Source organism: Centroberyx affinis, unplaced genomic scaffold (genome assembly GCF_046629955.1).
Source record: "Centroberyx affinis isolate AG114_WGS23_722 - 3 ecotype Tasmania unplaced genomic scaffold, CSIRO-AGI_Caff_v1 ptg002994l_1, whole genome shotgun sequence".
Classification (NCBI taxonomy): domain Eukaryota; kingdom Metazoa; phylum Chordata; class Actinopteri; order Beryciformes; family Berycidae; genus Centroberyx; species Centroberyx affinis.
Genome location: NW_027281098.1, coordinates 71,546 through 91,960, shown reverse-complemented (window position 1 = coordinate 91,960; position 20,415 = coordinate 71,546). Strand labels below are relative to the sequence as shown.

At 44.1% G+C, this 20,415-nt stretch overlaps 1 protein-coding gene across 1 annotated transcript in view; it reads right to left on the bottom strand.

Moving 5' to 3' along the window:
- The window catches only part of LOC139659009 (potassium voltage-gated channel subfamily B member 2-like), a 73,603-nt gene that overhangs the window by 39,473 nt on the left and 13,715 nt on the right, over window positions 1–20,415 (bottom strand). The window lies entirely within an intron of this gene.

The window sequence follows — 20,415 nt, the reverse complement described above, 5'->3', positions numbered from 1 at the left end:
TACCGCCTTGGTGGTAAGGGCATCTGGAAGTGAAAGGCATTCTGTCAGGAGCAGGTGAGAAGTTATTGACTTTAAATTACTGAACTACTACTGAAAGCGGCCCGCAGGCTCATTTCCCTTCTCTGCATGGCTCACCCCACCATTATTTGGGCAGGATTTGCACGGTAAGCCTATCAAAAGATAATTAGAGGAGAAAGCTTTCCTGTGTCATCTCTCTTTGCTCTTTTCTCCCTGAGCAGACTATGACCTACAGGGATTTTGCTCCAGCCTCACTCCCAATCCTGATTCTTTTGTGCAGTGTATGATTAATTCAGCGACGATTGATTTTTGATATTAGCTTAATAGTTGTTTAGGTTGTTAAGGTTATTCATGCTTCAACTCTTCACATTTTTCACATTCTTTTCTCTACATCAGGCTTCAGCATCCATTTGGAATTGAAATTGGGAGGTTTATTGCCCCGCCTGATGCATACCTAGGCGCCCCTATCCCGTGTTATCTGTTTACTTACAGACACTCTTAAATGACATGCATACTGTACATCATCCCCATTGAACTCCCCCACTCCCACATCCCTTTTACCCACCATTTTATTGCCTAAGCTCTGGTACACAAACACACATGCAGTCATATACATAAACATAAGCACTTGCCTAACCATGTATTTGCATTTAGACACATGCACACATCCCACATCCATCCATGCAGATCTCACACACCCCTCAGGTATGGAATTAATTTTTTTTCAGTGTTTTGGATAACACTCAAATGCCCCCCGACTTCGTCTTGACTGCACTAGAGTTTGGGAGTGTGTAACGAGAAATCAGCAATAAAGAGAAAACTAAGACTGAAAACTGACAGCTAAAGAGCAAAAAAAAGATGATGGGTGGAGAGGAGAGAAGAGGAGAGGAGAGGAGAGGATGGAGAGGAGAGGACAGGACAGGAAATACAGGCGGGGGGAAGAGAGAGGAGTGGAAAAGAACAGTGGAGAGTAGAGTGAAGAGTAGAAGAGTGGGTACAGTAAAAGCTCTCCTCTGTGCTGGCACGCTGCCAGGCCCTGGACAGAGATGCAGCTCACTGCTCTCCGCCTACTGACCGCCTCCTCATCTGAACGCTCACTCTGCATTAAGGGCCCCAATCAAATATTCATTCTCCAAAACCAGCACTTATATAACCAATACAACAAGTGTGTCTCCGTGCTGACCTGCCTGAATAGAACAACGTGTTACACCAACCGAGGAGCAAACAATCATCTGCACAGCAAGCGAAGGGTCAGCAGTGCTGGCCCACTCAGAATAGATGATATTCTGCACAGCAGCTAACAAGCTCCGGCTCCAGAGTGCTCTGTTGCAGCTAATTAATGGATAAATCACTTCAGAGGAAAAGTAGGAGGCTCAGTTCATGAAACGGAGAAATGGGCAAACAACAGAGATGCCCAGGCCTCTTTTATTTGCTTTGATAATGAGAGCAAAACAGCACTCAATAAATGAGAGAGAGAGAGAGAGAGAGAGAGAGGGAGGGGCGGGAATATTATTTGTTTTCTTCTCACAAGAGAGGAGAACACGGTCTCTGTTAGAAGCCCATCCTTGATCCACTCGCAGAACTGAAATATAGTCATTTAACACTAGAAAGGCCAATGGCTTCGTGAGTCTAGAGAAGGTCAAAAAGCTGTCAGCTGAAGCGGATAAATAGAATTCTAACTATTATTTTCTTGCATGATTTTGAAAATCTTTCAACACTGACTTTTACAGAAATTGAGTCTAGTAAAAGTCTAAATTTCAGAACAGCTGTCAGCTGTTCTATTTTGTAATATTTTCATAGTCAAAAGATTAACAGGGCTCTTGGTGACAGCGTCAGTGACAATGATGGGCTGACAATATGTGACAGCTGTTATGTTTTGAGAGCGTAAATGTTTGTATTTTTTTTTTTTTTTAATCTATATTTGAATTATTTATACACTTGGAGTAAAACAGTGTTCCATTTTGTAATATGATGTCATAAAAGGATGGACAACTGCACACTGACTTCACTTGCTAATAGATTATATTTATTAAAAAGCAAAGCTTCGGTCTATGTGACCTTCATCAGACATGTGTTATGTGATATGTGTATTATGATGTCATGAAAATGTTACAAAAAGCGTATTTTCCACATACAACTCCTTCTTTACAACAGTCTATACTTATATAGACATAACCGATTTAATCTTATTGCCATTCCCATCACTATCACAATGATAGGAATCATCAAGGACTCACCTCTTTACAGCTCAATAAGATGCAATCTAGCGGAGGCCATTGCATTTTGTCACCATGGTAACTAGCCTTATCAGCAGTACCATTGTTTTTCTTTGTTATTTGTCAATTGCCCTCAAATCTTCTGAAGGATTTGACCTGTCCGGCGATGTCATTACACCGGGAAATCACTAACCCAGGACGAGTGCTTTGGCTGGACACAATAGCATGTAATTGCTGAATTATACTAGAAACACTTTTCTCCTCAGCAGGTCATTCCTGCTGATGAAAAATCACAGGCTCATTGAAAAAGCTATTATGTGTGATCTCGTAAATTAGACTGTCCTCAGTGCAGGTCAATGGCTTCTGGAGCAGAAAAACAGCAGTTCTTTACAATCAATGGGAAGGTGACTAACACGGACACCTTAAGACTGCTGCGTAATTCTTCACTCTGGTTACGCTCTTGACACAAGTTTCTATCATTTGTAGGTTACAACCAAGACATTAAGGTTGCACTGACTGACAGATGCCAGGTATTATAGTCCACCGCTGTGCTTCAACTATCAATCAGCCACATGCCATGTCTCCAAGGATTTTTTTACAATCCTCTTTCAAGGGCAAATTAAGTCAGCATCTGAATACAATTTCAGAACTCCACCTTCCTATACAATGTTCCTGTAATTCTGCCTTTTATGTTACATTTGAGAGTTTCAAGTCCCTACAGGAGACTTCACCATCTTCCTGTATATTTCTTATTTCTCTGTCTCCGACCTCTGTCTCCAGGAAGTGGATGAAATAGAGTGCCTTTCATCTAGGCTTTCACAACCTAGATGTTACTGTGTGGGGGGAAAGCCAAAGTCTCGACTGTTAAGTGGTCAGTAATGGCAAAGTAATTCAATCCTGGTGGGTCTTTCTCTATCCACTCAAAACTTCCGGTACAATCCCTCCTTGTTCTGCGGGTGTGCGGCTTTCCGGAAAACACACCAAGACATCTTAGTGACTCTGCCAACAAGACAGTGATGCAATGGCAATCAGGATGCAATTAGGGCTGCGATTGTTCTTTAATTGAATTGGGTTTCAGACTTAGAGGGCGGTGAGAATAAAGCATATAGGCCACATCTTAATCTAAGACGTTATGTGCATGGTGCTCCCTGGTGAGGCGACAAGGCAATGCCAGGGTTTAAGAACAATCTGAGTTTTGAGCTAATCCCCATCGGAACACAAGATTAGGGATGTGCAGGACGGACTCCAAGGCACGGGGAGAGTGAGACAGAGAGAGATAGCTCTAATTTAGAGAGGAAATAGAAGCATTTTCTTGTTCTTACTGTCATTAAAGGTCATGGTGATCCCTCTCTCTCTCTTACTTTCTCGCTCCTGCACAAATTACATTTTGGACACATCAGCTCTGCCTCTGGAATGCAAACAGTTTGTTTCACCATCTCTGTTGCCCTTCTCAGTCTTTCACACTTCCTCGCTGTCCCTTCCACACTCTTTCTCAACTGAACTTTACTTTTTTACATCAGTGTTTCTACCTGCACTCCTCTCATGTCTTTCATTCCCATCAGCACTGATGACCTGGTCTTCTGCCATGTGTGCTGTTGCCTGTCAGATACAGTTAGCACTCTCTCTGAATCCTCTAATTGCTTTGAGCACTTTTACAGCAAACAGAGATACAACAAACACTGCCAAGACACACACACACACGCACACACACACACACACACACTGCGGTGCAATCCCATTTAACTAGATTAACCTCAGTCAAAACTGTTAGTGAGCATGCAACAGTGACTCAGGTTGTACAGCAAGTCTGACCATGCTCCTAATTGTTAAACGTGACTGAATCTCTCTCTCTGTCACTCTCTCTCTCTCTCTTTCACACACACACACACACACACACACACAGACACAAACACACGTGCACAGAGAAATCAAAGCGAGCGTTCTTCTGTACATGTGTAATGATGTTATGAATTATGGATGTCCTGCACCACTGTCTGTAGCAGAGGTGGAAAATGCAGCACAGCACTAACTGATTAATATGTGACATACAGTATATCAGAAAGTGTGTGTGTGTGTGTGGGTGTGTGTATGTCTGCGGTTTGTTTGTGTCTGAATATATGTACATGTGTAGATGTGTGTGAGTGTGTGTGACGTGTATACGCCGGTGGGTGTACGTACAGTGTGTGCTTTGGGTTTTGCGTCAAGCTGTCTGCATGCGCTTGGTGTCACTTTAAGTCAAGCCCCAGTAAAGTGACAGCTAGGCCGCGTGCCAACAGACATCCTCTTATTAACTGCCATTGTTGTCTTTTCCAGGAGGGCATTCTGACAGTACATAAAAGACATGATGAACTTGGAGACAGTACGCTTCGCTTGCCCCTGCCTCAACAGCTGACACCGAGGGCCTTGTGGATGTCCTGTCACACAACCAAATAAATACGGAAAGATTTCAAATGACACTTATATAGATAAACTGATGAAAACATTTCAATCTTCCATAAGAGCATCACTAAAGGAGGCGTACTGTAACCTCTCCAACAGGGATGGGATGATCTGCTTATCTCACGATACGATTCGACACGGGGTATGGGGTTCAGGGTTCAATACAACCACGATACGATGTAATAAATAAAAGTTCAGTGACAACAATCTTTCTAGCGGCATGGCATTGGCTCGCTACAATGTAAACAACAATTCAAAAATATGAATATAAAATAATATAATTTGGATCTTGGAGCTTGTGAAATTGTGATGGTCAAGCCAGTTCATTTGTGATTACTACAGCAGAATAAAATGTAGCTAATATCACAATTCATTTTTCTGACCCACGATACATAGTGTCACATTTTTGTATTGCGATATACTAAATTTCGATATATCGTCCCAACACTACTCTCCAATAATCCACACATACAATGCTGTAAATGAATCCTCTCCAGCCCATTGTGTTCCTCTGTGTATCTTTCAACAAGTGCATTTAGCTTTTGACAGAGGAACATGTTGTACAGTCGCACCGGTGGGTGAAGTACACCACATGTGCGGTGGGAAAGTATCCCCATGTGAAGGCAGTGGTCTCTGAGAGCTTTTACCATCTCTGTTTCCCATAACAGACTTCAGGGAGGCTCCAGTCTCTAACAATTAGTAGTTTCCTCACAGGGATGCTAGAGAGCATCATTAATCTACACAAAACAAATACAACCTGATACTAATGCACGCGTTTGCATATGTTTCATACACTAGCTTGTCATCGTGTCCTGATAAGACACCCCCAAAAAGATGACTGCACCTTCCCTTTTATGTTTCCAATCCTTTTATAGCTCTTCAAAAAACATTTACAGACCCTTAGCATAATAACGCATACTAAAATACGTCATGCCACATAAAGTTAGTACACAAGATGTTGAGAACGACAATGTACCAGTAAACTGAGTGATGTTCTTTTTCATTATGTGAAATAGCTGCCACTAAAAAGTGACTGTGGCACAACAGGGGAGGATGTTACACTAAACTGGGTGATGGATAAACACTTTGAAGGTAAAGTTCTACTCTAAAAGTGAACCAGTAAATATTCAGAGCGTGATTTATGAATGTGGGGAGCTAGAAGGAGTGTGCCAGCGTCCATGCACGGTGCATGGGTTTGGATAGAGTAGAGCCCATGAATCATTTTCACGTGGCAAAAGCCAAGTCTAGAGTACTTCATCAAACAATCAGCTTGGCTAGCCATGGATAAATCACAATTGGCTTGCACTGAGTCACGTGCTGGTGCTAGCTACTAGACTGGATCTGCAAATTGCTGTGGAGAGGGACAATGGCGCGTTGTTATGATGATGGCTTACTTCTCTAACATTCTGAAATGGGTCTCATCATAGAGCACAGGCGAACTCTCTGTCTCTGTTAACGGATCCTTTCACACAGTGTCACACCTGCTGTGTTGTGTGTTGAATGGGCTGGTGTAGCCTATATGTCACAGAGACCATACACACACACACACACATTAGACACACACACACACACACACACACAAACACACCTCCGATGAGGATATGGGAAAAGTCATCTAGTCCTTGACAGTTGCAAAAATCATTTTCCCCTTAGACAGACGCGCACACTTCCACGCTCAGTGTCCGTCCCATCCCGATAAGCATCGTCAGTGATAATGGCCTTGTTAATGAAGTGAGACGTGCTTGAGACCAGAGGCTGATGCTGCTGATGGTTATCAGTGGGCAGAGCCATCGGTGGTGCAGTAATAAAGTCAATATTTCCTGGGACAGACTGCTGGGACAGGGATGGGTTTTCACTATGTACTTGAACATTATCATTTACAATCTGTGTCGTTGTGGATGTATGTGTGGTTGTGTGTCTGCCTGTGCAAAGTGAAAACCCCGCATGATAATATTCAGAATCCACAGGGAAATACTGAGTGTGTGCATGTTGTTGTGTGTGTGTTTGAATCTATGAATGTCTTTTTAAACTGAAGAGCATTACAGCACAAATGATAACCCTCTTCAATCACCCGGAGATATCCCTCACTGTTTACTGCAATCAGCAACAAGGCATCACTCAATCGCTCACCTTATAAAGGCTTTCATGTAGAGTACAGTAAATTACAGCATTCAATAGTAATAGGAGATCACAGCAGGGCCTCTTGACCATTAGTGAGGCTGCCAAATACGCATCACGCATATTTAACTCCGTCCACAGAGGGGATGTTACCTCTCTTAACAACCCCCACTCTGATAGAATGAGGGTTTGGGGAATGTGCTATAATGTGCTGGTTATATTATGCTCCATATTGAACATCATTATATCGCTCAACCTCTCATTCACCGGCAAGATTGCTAATTGCACTGGACCTCAGAAACTGTTTACGGCATTTGTCATTAAAAAGACAATCAGTGCTTCCATTAGAACCGCCCTATAGACGGATCCCACCTAGACTTATGGAATTCCACTCACGTCTCTTCATCAAGCGATGAAACCCTTCAGGTGTGTCAATGTGTCATATAATCACCTCGCGTTAAATTACACCATGGCTAATGTCACCCCGCTCGCAACGGGGGTGGCTAATTACTGTCACCCCTCCGCTCATCCCTCAGAGGCGTGAGGTCATAGACAGGGTCAGGACCAGCCAGTAACAGACCGTCAAGGTTACTTCTTCACAGGAGCCTTTTGTTCAACACAAACAAGTCAAAGGCTGCGGGCCACCTACTACTTTGAGGGAAGGAAAAACTGTCTCATTTCGTTGTCCCCCACGATGGAATTCGGGGGAGAGACTATGGATCGACCCTGGTCCGTCTGTCTGCCTGTCCGTCCGTCCCGCACAATATCTCGGATGCCACTAATCGAATTTTGACGAAACGTCGGGGAATGATGTGTTTGGCATTCACAAATTATCCACTAATACCCCTATTCCACCAACATGGAACGGGTTCCGTTCCGGTTTGCACACCTAATTTTGAACCGTTCTGAGCATTTCGGCCAAAAATAAATTGGTTCAGAACCCGAAAAGTTGGTTCCCAGCTGGAACCAAAAAATAGCAGGTTTTCAAGTGTGAACCGTGAGGACATATTCTACAGGTATAATAACATAACAAAAGCTCGCAGGTAATCAATGCGATCCGCCATCTTGCTACTACTGTTTACTTCCGGTGTGCATTGTGCAACGCCCTCTGTTGATGACGCATTGTTGATTACAATGGTTCTGCTCAAAACTGGTGGAAACGCGGGCTGGTTTGCTAGATAGCACCAAGGTTCCAATAATCCTGAAAAGAACCGGTTCAAGAACCAGAGCTAATTTGGTGGAAAAGGGGTATGATTGGTCCAAGGGGCAACTACAATTATAGCTCAAAACAAGGTGACATATTAGTTACTGATTGGCCCAGACAGGGATTTCATCATTCATGGTTTACTGTTGCCTTCTTGTCCATTTATTCCAGAATATAAAAAAAATATGTTAAACTTTGAAAAGAGATCAAAAGAGGGGATTCACAGCACCTCACAAGCCTCCACCATTTAGTATCATGTTACATAACTGATAAAGAACACAGACCCTGTAGATGCCTGATGCCTCTCTTTCACCAAATTTAAAATTTTACATCCCTCTTTCTCAGAAGACCCATAAATTAAGTGTGTGTTGACTGTGGTAGAAATCTGAAATTCACAGCAAGTCGGAACCTCTATCAGCTGGGGCCCAACTCTCTCTATCTCTCTCTCTTTCTAGCTCTGTATCTATCTATCTCTGTCTGTGTGTCTCTCTCTCTCACATAGGCTCTGCCAGGAGGAGTGACAGCCGTCTGTTCACACCCACTCCCAATGCCTATCAATCACAAAACCACCCAGCATTATGGACATTATGTGTCATCCAAAAAGAGGGAAAAATGCATCATTCTCCAAACGCACAGGTGTCTCTGTCAAACGGACCAAGGATGAAGGAACGGAGCGAGGAGAGAGGGATGCGGGAAAGGGAGAGGAGAGGGATGAAAGTAAGGAGGAAGTAAGGGACAAAGAAGGGGATGTGCGTATCCACATAAAACCCTCATTAATCACTGGGCTGTCCTGCACGCCTCATATGACAAATGAAACAGAATGATGGTTTCTGGGAGGAGGAAAAGATGGGATAGAATGGCCATCATCCTGTAACAATCCCCCAACCCTTCCTCCATACCAGAATATCAAATTAATACGAGCTAGGAGCCTACTAGAGTCTGCACTCCCCTTCGTCTACAGGGGCCTTTCTTAATGGATTAGACAATTGTACCACACATTGTGAACAAATTTGCCCATTCTCTGCCCATTTCATCTTAAGTCTTCACCAGTGGTTGTATTCTCTCCCCTGGCCCAAGTAAATTGTTGAGGGTATTGATTATAATGAATCACAAATTAAAGCACAGGCACTTATTTCTTGCGCCTGACTTTCCCAAAGAGGGCTGTGACACATAAAACTATTACAGCAAGGAGATAGACCGCACTCCAATTCATTATTCCTTAATATAGTCGTGAGAGGTCTCAGGTGATAAACAGTGGAGCTTTAATGATGTGGTACCCTTAGGCAAAAAAAACATCCACACCTAAGTATTGTTTGCTTCAAAATAACACAAGTCTAAAACCTAGCAGGATGTAATGGGATGTAAACTGTAAAGACTGGCTGGCCAAGGGGAAACTTGTGTTATCTTTGAGGGGGAAAGTGTAATAGCCTGGATGCATTTGATTGTATTAAGTTAATTGGATTTTTTAATTTAGTACAGTTTATTTGTCTCCTTTATGCTTAAAATAATGCCAGCTACAACTGAGGTCACTCTGTGACATACTAGTCACCAATATAAAGCACCATGATAGATAACAACCTGCTCCTTGCAGTGCTGTATATTATTAGCGGATGCATTCCTATAAATAAATGCACTAAATTGTAATATTTGGCATGGCGCTCCCCTGCACCTCATGTGGTGATGCAACAGCTCATTCTGTTCTGATACTGCAGAGACGAGGGAAAAGCCAGTAGTATTACACAAACACTGACAAATTCTCCAACTCCCCTCTCTGCATCTGATATCCAGCTGTTCACCACCACATCAAACCTCTGTGTTTGTTCATAATTGATGGCCTGTTGCATTGTGGGATTGAAGAGGAGGATGCGAGGCTATCCCAATGGTTGGTTTAAACATGAGCACTGCACACTCAATCTGTTTGGAGGAGCAGGTTACATCGAATAACATCATGGAGAGAGGGAGACAGAAATGGAGAGACACAGACAGATTGGACTTTGTATTGGATGAGGAAGTGAGAGATATTGCTGTACCTTCACACACGGTTCACGGCTCTGCTGTGAAACGTCACGATGTTATGAGGTTTGAGGTGAGGCATGTGTATTCGAGGTGTATGTGTATGTGTTTGCCTGGGTGTATGAACATGAAAGAGAAAGAAAAAAGACAGACGGTACTGGGGGCATGTGCATTTACGCATGGAGTACAATTACATGATCTGCTTGAATGTATCGTTATGTAGTTCACCATGGGCCGCACTGTGTGAGCGCTCATGTGTGTGTGGGTGTAGGTCTCTGCGTAGGTCTCTGAGTCCGCGCGTGTGTGTGTGTGTGTGTGTGTGTGTGTGTGTGTGCAGCTGTGCCCCAGCTTAGGTCAGGTCATGTAATATAGAGTTATTGTTCTCTGTGAGGTAAATACAGGGGAAGGGAACGATCTAAGAGAGATTGCTTTTCAAGATCACTGACACCATCTCACAAAAAATAGGTTAACACTCAGTCCCAGTCAGCTACAGAAGAAAAAAAACATTGCCGACACCGTAGCTCTTTTTCTCTCTCTTTCTCTCATTGTCTCTCTGTGATTCGGAGAGAGCCCCAATGATCCGCATACAAAAAAACTAAAAAAAACAAACGTGATGATTTTGCAAATGTCACCAAGTAAACAGAGTGCACATCCCCATAGTATCCCTCGGAGTGCTTCCTAGCACTCCCACAGAAGTCCATTAGCTTGTCATTCGCTTGCTTTACAGTCATTCAGCTTTTGCACATGGCCCGTGGCAGTGTGGAGCAGCTTGCTTCACATGAATAACAATATCTGATTATTCAGACAGAAGCCAAGTGACTCAGCTGTCTCTACTGTATTCTATCATCTCATCTCTTCCTTTCTTTTCTTTCTTTGTCTCTCCCTCCCGCATCTCTATTTTAACCAGTCTGTCTGTCTTTCTTTATTTCTTTTTTCTTTCTTTCTTTCTTTCTTTCTTTCTTTCTTTCACATCTATGTAGAAGCTTATGGTTCATATCTTTCATTTCTCCCTTACTCTCTGTTTCATCGTCTTACTCTCTTTTTTTCTCTCTCTCTGCCCCTTTCTTCATGTCGGTAAACATTCTCTTATGTACACTAAAAAAGATTACTTTGCCAAGGGCCATGTCGGCTTGCTGTAGTGCGTCTCCAGCGTGGGAGGAATCAGAGAAGGATGAGGGGGAGTCTGCCACATTCATGGGACAGGTAGAGCAGAGTAAAGTCAGTGCTACTGTAGATATGTATAAATAAAGCCTGGGACAGAATATCCTCGGGGACAGTCCTGTCTATTTCCACCGTAGAATACATATAACCTCCAAGTGGTTATATTTAGACCAACAGGCTTGTTCATTTTTCTTCCTCTTACATTTCTGCTTTGAACTATGAATGGGTGGCTAAGCACACTGAAGCCAAAAGTGTCCAAAAAGACACAAGCTAGATAAAGCATGCACCCTGTTGATACAGAAAGATAATGGCCCCAGATAATGGCCCAGAAAAAGGTCAGGCGTTATCATCTTCTCAATATTTAAAATGCGCATTTAGCTATATAAATCAACAGTTTGAATGCAAATAAAAGGAAAACAAAAAGTTTCTCACTACCAGGCATATCAACAAATCAACTAGGCAGAGCGAGGCGGTCCTCCGCTGGCGAGACAGAAATGGAAATGTGTGAAACGCCTGATGCCCTATTCTCCTGACTCGCTTGCATAAAAGCTGGATTCATTTAAATAAACTGACAAGGCAGGCGGTAAGCCAGCCTCACATTCACGCTCTCTAAGAGGTCTGTGATAAGGAAATAAGCCGCGGAGAGTTCCAAAGAGCCGTCCGAGTCAGCCCGTTTCACACCTGGGCAAAGTGCACCTCAACAATGAAGGTTCGCCTCTCAATGGAGCCAAAACAACTGTACATCAAAAGACCTCTGTCCTGTCCTCTGCCTTTCATTGTCACTCTTTCTCTCTTTCCCCTCCCTCGCTTTCTCTATTCTTTGAAGTGTTTGAAGTTAGCGTACACCTCTTTCTCCTCCCCCCTCTCTCTTCACTTTTCCCCTTATCAGCCAGATTTTTCTTTTTTCACTTATGCTATATAACCCCCCCTCCCCTCTCTGTGAAATACTGTGAAGGAGGAAACTTAGGCATTAGCATAAATGCAAGGACAGATAATCCCCCGTATCCTTTCAGTGCACCCCAAACTCGCTCTATGTTCCTCCATCTCTCCCTCACCTCCCTCAGTCCTCGCTTTCCCCATGAGCCCCCTTTAACATGCGGTGCCTTTCATTTCACCTCCTCTGGAGCGGGGGGCCAGGTGACCTGAAACATGAAGCTTTAATTGTGGCGATGGAGTGCCTCCCCGTGATGATAAGGGGGCACAGGAACCACTCTGGCAGAAGGGTCACTGTGTTATTAGTAAATGAGGGGGAGTGGGGTCACGGAAAGCACAGGGACAGAGTCACAGTCAGAAGTTTCTGGATAACCGCGCCTCTCCAAGCAGGCGACTCATTTAGAGAACATCAGAGGAGTTATTAAGTGCAGAGTCAGCACCTGCCTAATTAATAGAGGTATTATAACAGAGCTATCTTGCTCCACCAAATGTTGTGCTCCAGTTCTTTGTCTTGGGGCTCTGTTTGATAATGGCCTTGCTAATGGGAGTAAGGCGGGGGGGACCAGGTCAAATCAGTGCACACAATGGAGGTTAAGTGAATTTTAAAGAGCAGAATACCCCTGTCTATTCTTCAGGTGCACTAATGACTTCTTACCACGACAAATCCAAAACCATACCATGAACTCCTCTATTGTCGATGCTCTATCCAACACAAAAGATGACAGTGTGTGTTCAAACTCAAACAAACATGAGGCTTAGAATCTAGCTATAGGTTTCACATGTCACGCAGGAACAGGAGATCCAAGGAAATATTCAATATAGAATGATAGGTGAGATGAAAACTGAAATATGATATACAGTCTGATGTACTGCCTTCTGCTGTAGAGGGTAGTTGGGCCCTTTGTGCAAAGCCTTCCCTGTGAAGGAGACCTGTGATCTATGATTGTCAGTCATGGATCAAGATCAGCTGGCTGAAATCAGTAGCCGTGCAATTCCTCTGGAAAAAGCCATCAATAATGGAAAGGGCCAGAGAGATGAGACGAGTAGACAACCTGGTTCTGATGCATTAACCATGAGAGGGTCTCCCTCCTTTGTCTACCACTGGCTTACTTTTCATAGGAAATTCAAAAAACAACAGATGGAAATCAATCCGGGTAAGAACAGACAGCAGGTGCTCTGGCTCGTAGAGGGACTGGAGATTGATCAGGGAAATGAAGGAGAGGCCATGGGCACAAACCAAGGCCTGGGCCTGCGGCCAGAGAGAACACAGCTGCACAATTCCCTCTGTCCTGGCCGGGGCTGTGGCTAGATGCCTCCATCTTGTGCTGTGTGTGTCTAACACGCTTGATCTGCCAAGTGCTCCTCTTAATTAACTACTCCATACAGCTGTATAATTACTCCTCTAACCTCCCCCAATCAGTTGCTCGGTGGTGCATATCATATTTTTCTCCCCTTGTTCACTGTTCATTATCTGACTATTGCTCATCCCTGATGTAAAGCCAACAGACGACTCCGGGTCAGCTGTTTTGGACGCTGGAGAATGCTGGCGAGCCAATGGCAAGGCAGCGATCTGCTTCAGATACGCCGATAGTTTAGAACAAACTTGATACACGAGAAGTTTCAAGGCTGTTTGAGACAAATGCCAGTGGGGTTGTTTTACGAGATGTTACTGTTTGAAAACTGTTTACATGCTGCACACTCTGTTCCACAGTCACTTCTGTCTGGATGCATTCACAGCGCACACCACACCAGCTTGTGCAAGTCCTGTCTCTATAATCAGGCAGCTGTATCACAGTAAGAGAACAGACATAATTGTACGCTTTCTTTTCCATTCAACCCAGTCTAGTGTGAAGTGTGAGTGTATCCACTGTTGTCTTGGTTACATCTTTCTTCTTGTCTTTGCTGCCTCTATAAATAACGCGGAGGGGTCTGAACTCAGAGGAGGCCCCCAATGCTATGAGTCAACAGTGGGAACACAGTGTGAAGCATCAGATAACAGAAATGAATGGCACACAGTACGAAATGATATTTGAAACCATGTAGGTCCTGGAAACTCCAAGGACTTTTCATGTCATAAATTTGAATGTAGTCGTATATATTGTTCCAGACAAGGTGGCAAGGTGGTATGCAAGAGATTCATTTGAATCACACAATCTGTCATTCTGTCAATTAATGAGGCTTAGTTCATGAAAATACACTCGTATTGGAAAACAAACAAACAAAGAAACATGACGCAATGGCATGTCATTCCCATACTTGTGGTTGCATGACCTTCGCTTAAGCCTGTGCATGAGCAATCCAGCGCTGGAAGAAAGCCTATATGGATCCCTCTGTGTTACAGTTGATCCTGGCTGGCAGGTAGGATTTAACACAGAATTTTAACTGCATTCTGTATTTAGTCACCCTGCTTTTAGTGTAGGTGTTGATGCTTGACTGTGTTGTGCAGAAACCGCACCTGTTTTCTCTGCAACACACACCTGTATGCACAGACAGATAAAAAAAGGACATAGAGACTCACACATGTGCACACGCAAACACACTGCTATAAGAGCGTCACAACAACACATAATTTGAATGTAGTCATATACTGCTTATTGTTCTGGATAAGGTGGCAAGGTGGCACCCTAACACACACACCCTGACACAGACACACACATATACACATGCACACACACACACTCAGAATCACCTTATGCGCGGAGGTGTGTTTCATAAACTTCCACACACTTTTCATCTTGGATTAACTGAATGTGCCCAGCCTTCAAACCTGCCTGATTAAGTAACACCTTGTCAGTGAAATCCTTTGATGACCTATAAGCTATTTCCTACTTTTAATCTATTTGCAAACACCTGTGACCAATCACAGCAGGTGACATTTCAGCTGGTGCACACTGTTTGACAGCATGGTCAGTCTGAACATGAATGAAGACATACATTCCCATACAATACACACACACACACACACACACACACACACACACACACACACACACACACACACACTACACATGCATTCAAATGGTGCCACTCACTAAAGAAATCTATTAGGCTCCGTATACCTATGTTTCAGTGTGGATGAAGCTACACCAACATCCCGTCAAGCGAAAATGTGTTTGTGTGTACTGACATCTTTGTACGGGCACCGACGCTATTTGTTGTAGGAATAATAGTTTTGTCTGTTGGCTGACAAGCATGTAAGGAATCATCTTACATGTTGCCACGTATAAAACATGCAAAACAGCAGCCAGCGAGCCTAAACCACAGGCGTGCGGCTGCTGCATCGAGCAGGAGATAGAGCCGCTGCCGCCGTTCCCTCTGAGAGCCAGAGCTGCCTGTCTGGGATGGGTGATGTCACTGATGCTTTCCGGTGCGCTGCCCCTGTAATGGAGTCAATTTAGCTCCATGCTGAGCCATTTCTGTCCAGCCTCACCCCATGAAGGACACATTAGTCCCCCCCCCCCCCCCCCCCACCCCCTCTCCCGTTTCTTTCTCACTCTGATCTCTTTCTCTTTCTCTCCCTGACTCGCTCATCTCTCTCTTTCACTTCCTGCTGCTCTCTCTGATCTCTCTCCATCCCTCCTCCCCTCCCGGTCCCGCATCCCCACATTCACACTCACTTTATTTCCTATGCCGCTGTTCATCATAGCGTTTTTCCATGCCCCACCTCACCACCACCTTACCCATCACATCCTGCAATAAAAACGACAATGATACGGCCCTGTATGAGGATATAAGCATAATTATATTGTAGTGAATGCGCACAGCAGCAAAAAAGTCTTGATTAAATGCGACCCAATGGTCCTGTGAGTAGTGATAGGGCTTAGAGAAATTCACACACATGCACACACACACACACATATACACTGTAGCCTGAGAGTGGATTTCGGAATAAAGTAAACATCACTTTCATGGGGTTGTTCGGTTTCTTGGAAGCTGTTGCGTGGGAGTGTGTTGTGTTTAAACACCCCACTATCTGAGACGAGCACTCCCGCTGCCTCCTTTGAAGCTGCTTCAACTTTAACCCCAGACAAGTTTCACATTCTCTCTGAACATTTTCAAAAAACCTCTCTCTCTCTCTCTCTCTCTCGTTTTTTGTACCAGAAGCATAAACAGAAGCCGCCGTCCATCACTATCACAACCCATCATGCTCGTCATTCCCTTTCTGTCTCCTTCCCAATATCTCTAGAAGTATGTGGTATTTTCCCCTGCTCCGCTCCAGCCAGAGTTCCATCAGCTTATTAATACACACTCACACCCGTCCAACCTCCAACTCCATCCCCTCCATCTCTCCCTCTCTTGCATGACTACACAAAGAAGGGATTAAGTTATCAGGATGATAAAGTGATAGCCACACACTTCTGTAGCTGCGCTAACTTTGACTTGTCGCAGTGGAAACTGAACTTTAAATAGCCCAGCCTATGTTTACGTCAGATTAGTAGCGGCGCACACACCGCTCACTCACTAATTTGCCTAAGTTGCCTTACGCAGCGGTGTCAGATGTGGTGGTGTGTGATGACTTGCACTCTTGCCACGTGGACCTATAGGCGACATGACTCAGGTGACATGCAGAGGATGCAGAGGACAGTCAGACAGTCACACACACACACACACACACACACACACATACACATGCAGTCACATTTTGGCAATTATTTTCAACAGTTTCCAGGGTTTCTTGAAAGAAATGGTCGGGGACAGTTGGATGACAAATTAACTAGCTATAAGTAGTAACATATTGTTTGGACTGGTAGAGGTTATACAGTGTCCTCCACAGGGGAGAGGTAAAACGCAGGGCAGCTTCCTCTGCTGGAGAGAGGAGCAGAGGATTGTGGGTGGGCGTGTGGGTGGAAGAAAACAGAGGAGGCCAGGAAAAGGGATTGGCATCAGGGGAGGACAAAGAGAGACAGAACACAGATAAAGTAGCAGGATGGAGGGAGATAAAGAAAGTGAATGAGAGAAATAAAAAAATGGGATTTAAACGATCAATGTTCTGCTGCTTTATGGCGTCAATAAAGCTGGGGGCTGGGCGCAGGTAGATCACTGGCCCACACTCCGGATAACAATATATTCCCTGATGTGTAGACCGCTCAGTGTCCCAGTCTCAGGCCAAACCTGACACCGTGGGTCTCCTGTGTGACTCTGGTCTCTATCCCGTACTACATTCTGCCCCGTCACACTTTCTGCCTCGTCAGCTCAATGCGGGTGCGTAATGGGAGGGGCTGCTGTGGCCAGGGAGAGCTTAGAGAGCTCCACCTGAGTCAATGAGCTCCAAGGATCAACAACATGACCTTCTCCTCAAAATGTGGTTCATGGTCTGCTGGCAAATGGCATCATTAAGATAGATAGATAGACAGATAGATAGATAGATAGATAGTTAGATAGATAGATAGATAAAAAAAAGTATATATCTACACTAGCATCTCACAACATAAGATTCAATAGATCAGAGAGACAGTTGCTAGACTCACCTATGATAAACAACCTAAGCTTGCAACTCCCATAAGCCTTTAATCCAGACACAATATCCCAATTGTCTGTCTGTTGTTTCCCATTTGTGTTATGACAAGTGATGTATTTGTATTGTTATTGTCAAAGTTAATGTGTATTGTAAATTGTCAACTTATATTTATATTGTTAATTTGTATCATCTTTGTTTATGTGGGTTGTGCGGCAAATGTATGTATTTAATTGTATTAATTGTAACCTACAAAAGGACTGCAGATGAATATTAGGTTAAGCTAAATCTGGTATATACATCAAATAGCAATATCCATGTTTAATATTGTACACAGCCCCTTACAAATGAATAAATAAATAAAATAAATAAAGGGCTGAGGATTCCAGTAGATACAAAAACACAGCATGGTCTGGTGTGCAGCTGAGTCAGGCACAGAAGAGTCCAAACAAGAGCCGTGGGATTACAGTACATTCACTCTTGGTTGGCTTTCCATTGTGCTACAACAGAAAGCAAGAGTGGAACATGTGCTATGACAAGAGGGGAACGCTTCAAGGCGAAGGCTGCACACACGTGGTCATGAAACATTTACCTCCATCTTATGTTTTTTCTTGCAGTGGGAAAGCGGGAGGCAGAGCGGCTGGCTAACCATGCCAAATATGGCATTATTTCATTTGACAGTAATATTGATGAAACTCTTGCATCGAACAAAACATCAAATAAACAGGGTTGGGAAATTATTTAGGAGCTATCGATTGTACCTCAGTAGCATTTTTCCCATGTTCAATCTTCTATGTGCCCTAGCAACAAAAGCTCTGTAAGACAGGCTGGCTGCAGTGGCAAGGGGGAGGAGAGGAGCGCCTGAAGCTATCTGTAAAATCATGCGGATAGGAGCCACCTCGCTGTGATGGTCACACAGTCTCAACCTTAACTAAAGCCCTGTACCTGTGACCCTGTGTCAACCACACCTCTCTATAACAGGCTTTTATCCCTCCATCTCCTGCAGCCTATTCCTCTCACCCTCCATCCTTTCTCTGACAGAGTTTTTCTCTCCCTTTCCCTGTGATATTCCCGCTGTCCTTGCTCTATCTTTCATTCTTTTTTTTTTCTTTATCCAACAACCCCCCGTCTCTCTCTGCAAGCACTTTGTTGCAATTCAAGTAAATGTCCTGGCTATCAATATTTCATATCAAAGTACATCTCCCTCGCTGACTCTTTCTTTGGAAAAGCCCTTCACTGGTGCTACCAGACATGAATGACTGCTTTGTCAGAGCACAGAGCAGATATCTATGGTTGATAAGATTTGAGATTTCATTATCATACTATTCGAGCACATAGAAAAAAAATGGCGCAGCAAGAAGTTATCTCATGCAGAACTCATGTTTAATCTAGATGACAAAGAACTAAAGGGAAATTTGTTTGTCATTATGGAGATGGTGTTTGTGTATTTCTTGCTAATGGAGCCCCACACTTGGTGCAGCGCGGCTGTGATGCAATGCGCTTTGCACGCTGTCCATGCAATGTTCTACATGGCTGGCTGTGGCGTTCTGCATGTGCAGTCCTATACAGACATGCACCCAAACAAGCGCTGACACACACAGACGCACACCACACAAAAAACTATCTGATGGATTAATATGCTTTGGTACAGCGTGCGCTAATCTAATCTGCAGGCTGTATACATTGCTTCTTTCCGTCATCCAACAGCGCAGGCCCCACTGGGGACCAGTGGGAAGGCTCTCAAACACAGTCTGTTTCTGCAGGCACTCATGCTCCTCCACCCAATAACATGCACAACCACACACACACACACACACACACACACATTTATGCATGTGTATATGCATGCACACACCCATTTCTGTCTGTGTGTGTGTGTGTGTATGGGTGCGCGCATGTGCTTGTGCATGTGCATGTTGGTGGGTGGATGAGCATCTCCACTAACCTAACTATTGTCTTATACAAGCATCGCCACTGATCACTATAGATTTTAGTGAAGGTATGTAAAAACACAACTTTTCCTGTTCACCGTCCCCTTGATTAAACTGAAGCAAAACCCAGTTCTTATTTCTGTCCCCCTCTACCTGTTCCTTCTCTCCTTCCTTCCTCCTCTTATTTATTCAGTCTGGGGACGGAGAGAAGCCAACTGCTCCGGATTAAGCTGTGAACCCCGGCAGTCCACAGCGTCCCTCTGCGACTCCAACCCTCCCCCATTAAGCCGCTGCTTGGCCTTCGGTCCGACAGGCTCAACAGACAACCGTTCTAATGAGCCTGCCTTCGGCCCTGTTTAGCCTTAATCTGATATATGCCAGCAGTGCTAATTGATTCACCTTCGTCACAGACGCATGGTTGTTGTGATGACGGGCAGGTGAGACGTCGAAGCTGACACTATGGTTACGGGGCTGTATATTTCCATCCTCAGACTCTGTAGTGTCGTCAGAGAGGATTAGGGCAGCAGCACGTCAGGTCGGGGGTGTGTCTGCCTGTCAGTCAGACCGACAGGAGGCTGGATTTATACCTCTGCACCAATGTTAATCCTTACAAGAAAATGGACGTTGACTTTCAACGTAATTTGTGGGATTTTTTTTGTGTCCGGTAAGACGAATCACGCGATTAAAATGGCGCGCCTCTACTGAATGTTTAAAACATGTTAAAACGGTAAACATTTTTAAATGGATATTTATTGAACTCATAAACAACATTCCTCTGTCACAGTTTTCCGCAGCCAAAGTGCGTGCCGTTTCTCCAGACACATTCCTTCATCTCTGACAGATCTCTCAGCTTTGTAAACTTGTAAATGTGGTAGTAAACTCACTGATATAAGAGCAAATTGAACAGAGAGTCTCGACTGGAGAAGT